Source organism: Ictalurus furcatus, chromosome 2, assembly GCF_023375685.1.
Source record: "Ictalurus furcatus strain D&B chromosome 2, Billie_1.0, whole genome shotgun sequence".
Lineage (NCBI taxonomy): Eukaryota > Metazoa > Chordata > Actinopteri > Siluriformes > Ictaluridae > Ictalurus > Ictalurus furcatus.
In genome coordinates, this window is record NC_071256.1 from 4,847,632 (window position 1) to 4,860,151 (window position 12,520).

Consider the following 12,520-nt stretch of genomic DNA (forward strand, 5'->3'; position numbering starts at 1 on the left):
TGCAAGCTAAAACGTCAGGGCCGTAAATATTTGGACATATTTATTGTTATTTTAGCTGTTTACCTGTTTATATTTGTGCTGAAATAAATATAAATCTAAAGCAATAAACAAGGAACTGTTCCTAATCCAAAAACCTAGCATGTCACCTTATGGCATGGGCATGTATGACTGCCCTTGTAACTAATTCTTTGTATTTATTGATGATGTGACTGCTGACAAAATCACATTCAGGCAAATGCTTCAAAACTCATTGGAAGGCACTTCACAGTACTCAGACAATGACCCGGACTATACTTCCAAAGCAACCCAAGTAAGAATTGTGGCCAATGTCAGTCACCTGACCGGAATCTAATTAAGCATCCATTTCACTTGCTGAAAAGTAAAATGCCCGAGAAATAAGCAGGAACAAAAAAAAAAAAACAGCTGCAGACAGACAGCTAAAGACAGCTGCAGTAAAGGCCTGGCACATCACCAGGGAAGAGGCAACCCAGCATCTTGTCATGTCTATGGATTCCAGACTAATGAGTTAACAAGGTCAAGCCTATCTACAGGATCTAGTCACCCAAAGCTATAACACCAGGCAATATTAAACTGTGGTTTAATAGAATATAATGTGAAACAACCAGCAAATGCAAATTACTGATTTAAATGCAATTAAAAAATAATGTTCAATAATTATCAGTGTTTTATGATATCCCTAGTAGGTAGCTAGCTAACTAGGAAGTAACAAACATCATGCATTTTACATCAAGTTAACTGTAGCATTTATACACATTTGCTATCTACCTAGCATAATTTTGATTTAGACCTTTGGTTAAAGTGCTTATGGTAGTGCCTCCTATAAAGTCATTACTTTGTAATGATGGTGGTTTATACATGATATGGCCCAAAGTCTTGCTTATTCCACTTGTAGTTTCAGGTGTAAATGTACAATGCAGAACAGTGCAGTTGCAGTATTTTAAGAAGTAGTCAGACAGCAGCAGTCAGGAGGAGACTGTGGACAGTGGAGGTGTGATATGAGCAGGTACCAGACAAAGAGGAGGCTCACCTTATAAATGATTCTGTACTTCAGCAATGTTTAGATAATATATAAATAAAGATGTACATCCCTGAATGAAATGTAGGTTATCCATGCAATATAAACAAATAAAACTTTGCTTAAAACATTTCTATTTTATGTCTTTCCATATTTTTGTTGTTAATATTAGACAGGCCAAGCAGTGAAGCTGATTGCAGTCAGGTAGGATAGCAGTTTTCCACATGTACTCTGTATTTAAAACCAGGTTATTAGTAAATATGTTTATGACAACTGTGGAAGGAAAAACTCTGGGTACTACAGCTAAAAAAAACGTTTTGCTCCTTTAACCCCGGAACGTCTCCTGGAGGTGGAGCAGTGGCAGGGATGTCTCTCTGCCACCCCCTACGACTAAACCTACAACCTCAGGTTAGGTGTTACTACCCCAACACTTCTCCTTTCTCCTCATCCAGAACCAAAAGCTGCTCTTCTCAGCCTCTTCAGCCAGGTCTTTCAGGGCCTTAAGTTGGTTTGCTCCAGTTACACCCATATCCCTCAGAAGGTGAACGGTTGATGTGTTGATGTCCACTGAACCTGATAAGAAAACTAAGCCTTGCCTGTGGGATTTTCCTCAGGTCCACCATGCAGATGTTTCTGCCAACACCTTCCCACAAAGAGGGGAAATCAGTCAGAGCCATTGCACAAGCATTGGGTATAACCAATACAACAATTTTAAATGTCCTGAAAAAGCAAGAAACCACTGGAGTACTGAACAACAGACACTGAATGGGTTGGTCAAGGAAAACATCAGCAGCTGATGCCAGAAACATTGTGAGAGCTGTGAAGAAAAACCCAAAAACAACAACAGTCAGTGACATCACCAACAACCTCCACAGGACAGGGGTGAAGGTGTCACAATCCATTGTTCGAAGAACAGTTTGAAAACAGAAACAGAGGCCATACCACAGGATGCAAACCACTCATCAGCAATAAGAATCAGAAAGCCAGATTGGATTTTGAAAAGAAATACAGAGATGAGCCACTAAAGTTCTGCAACCAAGAGTAACCGCTACCAAAGTGATGGAAAGGCCAAAGCATGGAGAAAGAAAAGGATCTGCTCATGCTCCAAAACATACAAGCAGTGAAACATGCTGAAACGTGGTGGAGGTTGTGTCATGGCTTGGACTTGCATGGCTGCTTCTGGAACAGGCTCACTAATCTTTATTGATGATGTAACTCATGATGGTAGCAACAGAATGTATTCAGAATGTCTGCAGATTTACAGAAAAATACATTCAACAAATGACTTTAGCAGGGGGGAAAAGGGGAAGGTTTTAGATTGACCAAGTCAACCTCCTGAAGAGGAGACTGGAGAGAAGCCCCTGAAACAAACAACAACTGAAAGAGGCTGCAGTAAAAGCTTGGAAAAGCAACACAACAGAAGAAACTAACAGTTTGGTGGTGTCAGTGTGTCACAGGCTTGATGAAGTTATTGCAAGCAAGAGATATGCAGCCAAATAGTGTGTTACTTACCTTCATTTTCTTCAAGAGTTCTCTCTTCCTATACTTTTGCTCTCCTAAAAATTGGGTGGTCCGATACAAAAAGTTATGTGTTTTATGTTGTTTGGATGAAGTTCTAGATAGAAATATCAGGAAATAAGATATCCATCCAGTTTTTGATCTCAAACCCAAATGTCTTTGGTGTATAGCACAAACAAAGTAATTGGCCATGCCGTTATAATAATTTCAGAGGGGACTGTATATTGACAGCCACCAAGCTATAGTTTGTCCCTTTAGAAAACACCATATTTTATTTATTGAACCATTTTGACCAACCCAGGGGCACTGTTTGACTTGGCTGATAAAAGAACACACTTTGAGGGAAGATGGGAGAATTGTAGGTGTCACGAATCGTGACGGAGCAGAGATAGGACGGATGCAAGTGCAGTATGAACGGTTGTTTCTTGGAAAGAGAGACAGGCAGACAAATCCAAAACGTGATCCAAAACGTAATCCACAAACATGCAAAGCAAGAAACGAACTATGACGAGGGACTGGAAGCGGATAATCCAGCGCGAACTAACTCTAAACATGGACCGTAACTATGACTATGATACGTGCTAAACCAACTCCAAACATTTAATCTTCCGCGTTGTGTGCTGGGAGGCGCGCGGTATATATGCGGACATAATCAACGTCTAAACTGCTAGCAGCTGAGAGCAATACAGACCCACGTGAAATCCCAGCCAATGACAGAACAGGTAGGAGAGATGACAGAAACATAAACAAAACACACGTGTCCAGATGTCACTACGGTCAACAACGGGAAAGCAGGTGCTCGCGCATTCGCGCTTAGAGCACGCTGCTTAAAGGGGGAATCGTGACAGAACCCCCCCCCCCCAAGGCACCTCTCCCGGAGTGCCATGAGTCATCCCATTTAATTGGCGGACCCGGCCCCCTGGACTGAATGTCCCAGGCAGAGCCAGGAAACTGCACGGTGTTCTTGGCGGCGCAGGGAAGTGGAGCGACATCCTCGGCGTAGCAGGGAAGCAGAGCGACATCCACAGCCGGGCAGGCAGGTTAGGCAAAGTCCTCGGCGGAGCATGAAGGCAGAGCGACATCCACAGCCGGGCAGGCAGGCTGAGCGAAGTCCTCGGTGGAGCATGAAGGCAGAGCGATGACCACAGCAGGGCAGGCAGACTGAGCGAAGTCCTCGGCGGAGCATGAAGGCAGAACGACGACCACAGCCGGGCAGGCAGGCTGAGCAAAGTCCTCGGCAGAGCATGAAGGCAGAGCGACATCCACAGCAGGGCAGGCAGACTGAGCGAAGTCCTCGGCGGAGCATGAAGGCAGAGAGACATCCACAGCTGGGCAGGCAGGCTGAGCGAAGTCCTCGGCGGACCATGAAGGCAGAGCGACATCCACAGCAGGGCAGGCAGACTGAGCGAAGTCCTCGGCGGAGCATGAAGGCAGAGCGACGTCCACAGCCGGGCAGGCAGGCTGAGCGAAGTCCTCGGCGGAGCATGAAAGCGGAGCGACGACCCCAGCTGAACTGGAAGGCAGAGCGAAGTCCCCTGTAAGGCCAGGGAGAGGAGCGTGGGTCTCTGTGCGGCCAGGGAGAGGAGCGTGGGTCTCCTTGAAGCAGTAGGGGGGAACGACGTTTGCCATGGAGCCGGAAGGCTGAGCGATGACCTCAGCTGAATAGGGGGGCTGAGTGACATCCACAGCTGAACAGGGAGGCTGAGCGACGTCCACAGCTGAACAGGGAGGCTGAGCGACGTCCGCAGCTGAACAGGGAGGCTGAGGCTCTGAGGTCACCAGGTGAACCTTGGGCATGGGCGGAGCTTGGCTGGCTGTGTCAGCAGACTCGGGCGCGGGCGGAGCTTGGCTGGCCGTGTCAGCAGACTGGGGCGCGAGCAGAACTTGGCTGTGCGTGTCAGCAGACTGGGGCGCGGGCGGAGCTTGGCTGGCCGTGTCAGCAGACTCGGGCGCGTGCGGAGCTTGGCTGGCCGTGTCAGCAGACTGGGGCGCGGGCGGAGCTTGGCTGGCCGTGTCAGCAGACTGGGGCGCGAGCAGAACTTGGCTGTGCGTGTCAGCAGACTGGGGCGCGGGCAGAACTTGGCTGTGCGTGTCAGCAGACTGGGGTGCGAGCAGATCTTGGCTGTGCATGTCAGTAGTCTTGGGCGTGGGCTGAACTTGGGCGACCGGGTCGGTAGACTTGGGCGTGAGCAGCATTTGGTCATTAGGCTGAGATATTAGCAGAGCTTGGTCAACTGGATCAGCAGGCTTGAACGTGAGCTCAGGGACGTGAGACTTGGCTTGGACCTCAGGGACGTGAGGCTTGGCTTGGACCTCAGGGACGTGAGGCTTGGCTTGGACGTCAGAGCCTGGAGGCTTGGCCTGGACGTCACAGCCTGGAGGCTTGGCCTGGACGTCACAGCCTGGAGGCTTGGCCTGGACGTCACAGCCTGGAGGCTTGGCCTGGGCTTCAGAGCCTGGAGGCTTGGCTTGGGCTTCAGAGCCTGGAGGCTTGACTTGGGCTTCAGAGCCTGGAGGCTTGACTTGGGCCTGGACCTCAGGGACTGGAGGCTTGACTTGGATCTCAGAGACTGGAGGCTTGACTTGGACTTGGATCTCAGAGACTGGAGGCTTGACCTGGATCTCAGGGACTGGAGGCTTGACCTGGATCTCAGGGACTGGAGGCTTGACTTGGATCTCAGGGACTTGAGACTTGACTTGGATCTCAGGGACTTGAGACTTGACTTGGATTTCAGAGTTGAGCTCTATATGAAGTTGCCTGTAGTAGTGGGTAAACGGCAGGGCAGGTTCGCCTGCCAGACTTACCCCCCTGAGAAGTTGTTCTAGCTCGTCCTTCGCCTCCGGACTCCCGAATCGCACCATGAATTCCCCCACAAACTGTTCTACACCATCCAGGTTCCTACAGTGCTTATCCAGTTTGAGCTGCACCCATTGACGGGCCGCTCCAAAGAACCGGGACCACATGAATCGGACACATTGCTTCTCCTCTGGCTTAGGGTCTAACAGGCTGGCGAAATAGTATTGACAGTCTACCAGAAAATATTCAGGGGCACCGAAAAATCCGTCAAATGGATCAGGAAGCTCCATAAATGTCCATTGTGGGAAGTGGACGGAGTCCATAGCGGGGACGGTTGGCGTCGACTTCCGGGTTCTGCGTCTCCTACGTTCTCCTGCTGCATCCATGTTTATGGCGGAAGATTCTGTCACGAATCGTGACGGAGCAGAGATAGGACGGATGCAAGTGCAGTATGAACGGTTGTTTCTTGGAAAGAGAGACAGGCAGACAAATCCAAAACGTGATCCAAAACGTAATCCACAAACATGCAAAGCAAGAAACGAACTATGACGAGGGACTGGAAGCGGATAATCCAGCGCGAACTAACTCTAAACATGGACCGTAACTATGACTATGATACGAGCTAAACCAACTCCAAACATTTAATCTTCCGTGTTGTGTGCTGGGAGGCGCGCGGTATATATGCGGACATAATCAGCGTCTAAACTGCTAGCAGCTGAGAGCAATACAGACCCATGTGAAATCCCAGCCAATGACAGAACAGGGAGGAGACATGACAGAAACATAAACAAAACACACGTGTCCAGATGTCACTACGGTCAACAACGGGAAAGCAGGTGCTCGCGCATTCGCGCTTAGAGCACGCTGCTTAAAGGGGGAATCGTGACAGCAGGGAAAGTGGTGGCTGAGCAGACCCTTTCCTGTCAGGGTAGCTGACTGTAGTAATATCAATCTGAATAAAACCAGCAAGAAACCCAATGAATTCACACTGTTGATCTTAGACATCAGCTAATCCTGATACTCACTCATAAGGGTTTGCGTTGATTAAACCATGAATCCACCAATGTGAAAATATTTTATGGCATGTTAGACGGCTTGAAAAAATATTGAGTGAGGCCTCTGGAGGGCTGAGCACCTCGTACCGTAAAGGTCTAGGAATGCCCCTGGGCCTAAATAACATTGAGGGGATTGAGCTCTAATAAACTGTAAGAGCTAAGCCAGACTACACCAACTGCTTTTTCAAGTTTGTCCATTAAAATATCATGGATCATCATGTTAAATGGTGCACAACAGAAGGCAATGAGTAGACTACATACATTGACCACATTAGCCATCACAGATTCTGATCTTAAAGACATACATCTGAAAGTTCTTCATCTGTTCAGCAGCCAGTTGCACCAGAATCTTTAGGAGTGACCAAATCAACAATTTGGTACATTCTTTAAAAGAAGGGATGCACTAGCGGGCTCAGCAACACCAAAAGGCCCAGAAGACAGCTAAAGTGGATGACTGCAAAACGGATTCCTTGTTGAAGAAAACCCTCTTCACAACATCTAGCCAAGACAAGAACACCCTGGAGGATGATATGCCTACCTCAAGTCTATAATCAAGACATGCCTTCATCAATTTATATACAGACTGTTTTTCTCAAGATGCAAACCACTGGTAACACTCAAGAAAAGAAAGGCCAGTTTAGACTTGCTAAAAGAAAACTCTTAAAAAAATAAATAAAAAAAGGCCAGCAAAAGTGATTATTCACCCAGGCGAACAGTAACTGGTAAGTGTTTCTTTCTGGATTTTTTAGTTGAAACTAGTTTTAGCACCGATTGTCAGATAGAAGCTGTAACTGCACTTCCTTGTTGCTACGAGTTGTTTACACATTGCTAGATTAAAGCTAATTCCGGTATTCATATTCAGTTTCGGTCGGGAGTCGCTCGTTCACGCGACTACTCTTTGTTTTGCTAATTAAAGAGGCGTGCTCAGCTGTGAAGCACCGCAGGATTTAAGAATTAAGAAACGCTGAGGTGGAAGCGTCAGCCCTTGTTGTGTGAACACCTGTGAGTCACCGAGCAACAACACAGACAAGACACCACTCGCGCTGCTAAGTATACTCCCCCTTTATTCCTCTTGCTGTTTACCTGTTTACACAGGTACTAACACTAACATGTGTTTATCCCTGTTATTTGCCACAGGCGCAGACCACGGCATACTCCCAGAAAAGTACGCAACTTAGACAACCTACGCTCTCTGAAAGAAGCCTCTGCAGATTCCCTCTCATTCTCTATCGGACTTTGGAACTGCCAATCTGCCGTCAACAAGGCAGATTTCATTCCTGCATTTGCAACCCACTCCAACCTCAGTGTACTGGCTCTGACTGAGACCTAAATCCATGCTGAGAACACTGCCACACCCGCTGCCCTAGCCTCCAACTTCAACTTCTCCCATACCTCACGTCCCAACAGACGACGGGATGGTACAGGTTTGTTTCTCTCCAAGACATAGAAATTTACCTGTCTTTCTCCCTCTTGCTCGGACACTTCCTTTGAGTTTCATGCTGTTACAGTCACTGACCCTGCCAAAATGCACTTTCTTGTTGTTTACCGTCCTCCAGGTCAACTGGGGAAGTGCATCGATGAATTTGACATGCTACTGTCCACCATCCCGGATGATGGAACTCCTCTTGCGGTCCTTGGTGACTTCAACATTCATCTAGACAAGCCACATGCAGCTGACTTTTTTGCTCTCCTTCCCACATTTGACCTCAAGCAGTTCACCACACCAGCAACCCACAAAGCCGACAAACAGCTCGACCTCATCCTCACACGTAATTGCACCACACACAATCTTCTCATTAATCCTCTCCACACCTCTGACCATTTCTTTATCCAGTTCTCTATTTCTCTCCCCCCACCCCCTTCACTGTCTCCACCCTCTATCTCTTTTCATCGCAATCTTTGCTCCATTTCCCCCTTACGTTTCTCCTCCGTTGTCACAATTTGACTTCCCTCTGATAGCCACCTCTCCTCACTTGACTTAAACATCGCAACTGACATGCTATGTTCCACCCTAACATCTTCTCTTGACAGCATCTGCCCCCTAACCTCTAGACCTGCTCGCACATCACCCTCTAGCCCTTGGCTCTCAGAAGTTCTGCGTAACAACTGGGCCAAACTAAGAGCATCTGAAAGGAAATGGCATAAATCTAACAATCCAACTGACCTAACCAATTACCAAATACTTCTCTCCTCTTTTTCCAATAGCATCTCCATTGCTAAAGCCACATACTACTAAGAGAAAATTGGCAGTTCTCCCAACACCCACACTCTCTTCAAAACCTTTTCTTCTCTTCTCTGTCCCCCTCCTCCCCTTTCCCCTACTTCTCTCACTGCAGATGACTTTGCCACTTTCTTTTCAAACACGGTTACATTAATCAGGAACCAATTCTCAACCCCAGACATACATAGACCAGCTCCTCGTCCATGTAACTCCCAACTGACTTCCATCTCTCCCCTTACAGAGACTGATGTTTCTAAACTCCTCCTCTCTAGCCATACCACAACCTGTCCTGCCCTATCCCTTCTCACCTTCTTCAGTCCATCTCTCCCACACTATTACCTGTACTCACACACATTTTTAACACATCCCTCTCCACTGGCACATACCCTAACTCATTTAAGCAGGCCCGGGTTACCCCACTGCTTAAAAAAACATCACTTAACCCTGCTGTGGTTGACAACTACAGACCTGTTTCCCTCCTGCCTTTTCTTTCCAAAACTCTTGAAAGAGCCGTTTTTAATCAACTCTCTAATTATCTCACACAGAACAACCTCCTGGACACCAAGCAGTCTGGCTTCAAGAGCAATCACTCCACAGAGACTGCTCTGCTTTCCATCACTGAAGCCTTACGACTAGCAAGAGCAACCTCTAGATCATCTGTCCTCATCCTACTCGACTTCTCTGCTGCTTTTGACACTGTGAATGATGAGATCCTCCTGTCAACTCTCTCCAACCTGGGCATCACCGGAACGGTTCTGCGCTGGATGGAATCTTATCTCTCAGACAGATCCTTCAAGGTATCGTGGAGGGGAGGTATTTCTGAAACTCAGCAACTCACAACTGGCGTTCCACAGGGGTCAGTTCTGGGTCCACTGCTCTTTTCTATCTACACTACATCTCTAGGGCAGGTGATTGAGTCTCATGGCTTCTCATATCATTGCTATGCTGATGACACCCAGCTCTATTTGTCCTTCCAGCCTGACGATCCATCCGTCTCTTCATGTATGTCTGCTAGCCTGTTGGACATCTTGGTCTGGATGAGGGAACACCACCTTAAGCGCAACCTAGCAAAATCTGAGCTTCTCGTCATCCCAGCCTGTCCCTCAATCAACCACAACCTCACTGTACAGCTCGGCTCAACCACATTCAAGTCAACCAGGATGGCCAGGAACCTTGGGGTGATTCTTGATGACAGCTTGACATTTACAGACCACATCTCAACAACTGCACGGTCCTGTAGGTTCATCCTGTACAACATCAAGAAAATCATGACCCTACCTCACCGAACAGGCTACACAGATACTAGTCCAGGCTCTTGTTATCTCAAAACTGGACTACTGCAACTCACTACTCTCAGGCCTCCCGGCCAGCTCCATCAAACCCTTTCAAATGATTCAGAATGCAGCAGCACACCTCGTCTTCAACCAGCCCAAGAGAACCCATGTCACACCCCTCTTCATCTCCCTCCACTGGCTTCCTGTAGCAGCCTGCATCAAATTCAAGGCCTTGATGCTCACCTACAAGACCTTGTCTGGAAAATCACCCTCCTACCTCATCTCTCTCCTGAAGGCTTACGTTCCCTCATGCAATCTGCAATCAATCAACGACCGACGCTTAGTAGTACCTACTCAGCGTGGCACAAGGTCCCTTTCAAGAACATTCAAACTAACTGTTCCTCAGTGGTGGAATGAACTTCCAACCTCAATCCGGACTGCAGAATCTCTCATCATCTTCAAAAAACAGCTAAAGACCCACCTCTTCCGTGAACACCTAACCAACCCATAAAAAATAAATAAATAAATAAATAAATAAAAATAATAATAATTTACTCTGGCACTTACACCTCTACTCTGCGCACTTTGCTTCTTCTGGAACTCAATTAACGTATCTTGTATGGTAGCACTACTTGAATTTTTCTCTGCTTGATATATCGCTTTGCTTGAATTTTCTCATTTTTAAGTTGCTTTGGATAAAAGCGTCTGCTAAATGAATAAATGTAAATGTAAATGTAACAAGAAACAACTGACCAGTTCTTGGCGTTCCATAGGACCTTTTTTTTTTTATCAATGTTATTAGTAGAGCTTTGCCATTTGCCATTTACACAGCCATCTCACCTTTGAAGCCTCATAGAAGTCCAGTAAAGAATATTATCTCGACAAAAACAATCTTGTTTCACTACCAAAGGTCCAAACGATCCAATTATGTAAAAATTTTTAGATAATATTTTTGCCCCCCCCCCGGCTGAGACCTATGAATGACACCTCATTTGAACCAATAGGCTTCCATGTCTTGTCTATAGGCTTCAAAAACCAATGAGAGCCTGTGCTTCAGCAAGGCCAGCCACGCCCCTATTGATGGAGCTTCCCCTTCTTAAAACCAGCCATTTTGCTGGATGTTTTGCCACGCAGTCAATTGAGGGCATTTGTGAATTGGGATGGACCTCGGCCGCTCCATCATAGTGACATAGTGCTCAGCAGCCCTGTGCTACTGGAGGAACGCAGGGCTCATGGCACTTCCCACGGCATGATCATGTTGCAAAAAGTGGTGACGACAGATGCGTCCTCAATGGGGTGGCGAGCCACCGAGGAGGGCAGAGCAGTGAACGGCCGGAGGACGCAAGTACAGAGAGAACTTACTGGACACAATTGGTGCAGTTTCTCTTGTTCCGGTATGAGGAACGGATGAGGGCAGAAAGCCTGCAACACTACTGGCTGGCCAGCAGATGTAGGTACTTTAGGAATATAATCCAACCTAGGATACAGGAAGGCCTTGGCTAATCCAGGGGTAAAGTTGAGGAAGGAAGGGGCAACAGAGAGCTTATAGTTCTCCTTCTCGCTTGAGAGATGTCAGGATCAACAGAAGAGCTACCTTTAGTGTCAGAAGCCTCTCAGAGGCTGACTCAAAGGGCTCAAATGTGGCACCTGACAGTACCACAGAAAGGTCCCTGGAAGGTATGCATGGTCTGCAGATGTGCCTCAGTTGCCTGACACTACACATAACCCTCGAAGCTAGAGAATGTTGCCCCACAGAGGCTCCATCACCAGGGGCATGGCTGGCCGAAATGGTGGCCACTTAGACCCTGATTGTATGAGGAGCTAACCCTGCTGAGAAACATCCTGTAAGAACTCCAGGACAGTAGCTATTGCGCAGTTTGCAGTGTTGTCTGTCAACACATGGTGACCTCTCAATTGAGGAATAAAGAATTTCAGTGCTAGAAATATGGCCCGCATTTCTAGGCAATTTATATGCCACTCCAGATAAGGGCCGCTCCAGAGACCGTGAGCTGGACAGCCGTTTAAGACCGCGCCCCAGCCGGTGAGGGAGGTGTCTGTCATTACCATCTTGCGATAAGGAGAGACCCTTAGAATGTAACCCAAGGCTAGAAACCGGGCACACTTCCAAATTCTCAGAGCATGTAGGCATCGCCACATGACACCGATTACTCTCAAAGGTTTTGTCCTCGGACGAAAACCCCAACGTTTCAGCCACCACTGAAATGGTCTCATGTGCAGCAGGCCCAACCGTATGACATTGGCTACTGCTTCCATAAGCTCCAACAGTCTCTCGTTGAGACTGGAGGGGATGCCAAGATCAAGATTTATCTTGCTCAATGTTAATAGGATTGACCCTACGCATGCTGGGGATAGAAACACCCTCATCATAGTAGAATCCTTATAACCTTTAGAAACGTTGTCCACTACACTGGATAAAGCATACTTTTCTGAGGTTCAACCTGAGTCCCAAGCCCGTCATGTGGGTGAGAACAACATCTCGATGTTGAACTGCCAGTTCCCTAAATCATGCTAAAATTAACCAGTCATCCATGTAGTTTAGCACACGGATGCGCTGGAGTCGCAATGAGGCCAGAATGACATCCTTGGACTTTGTGAAGG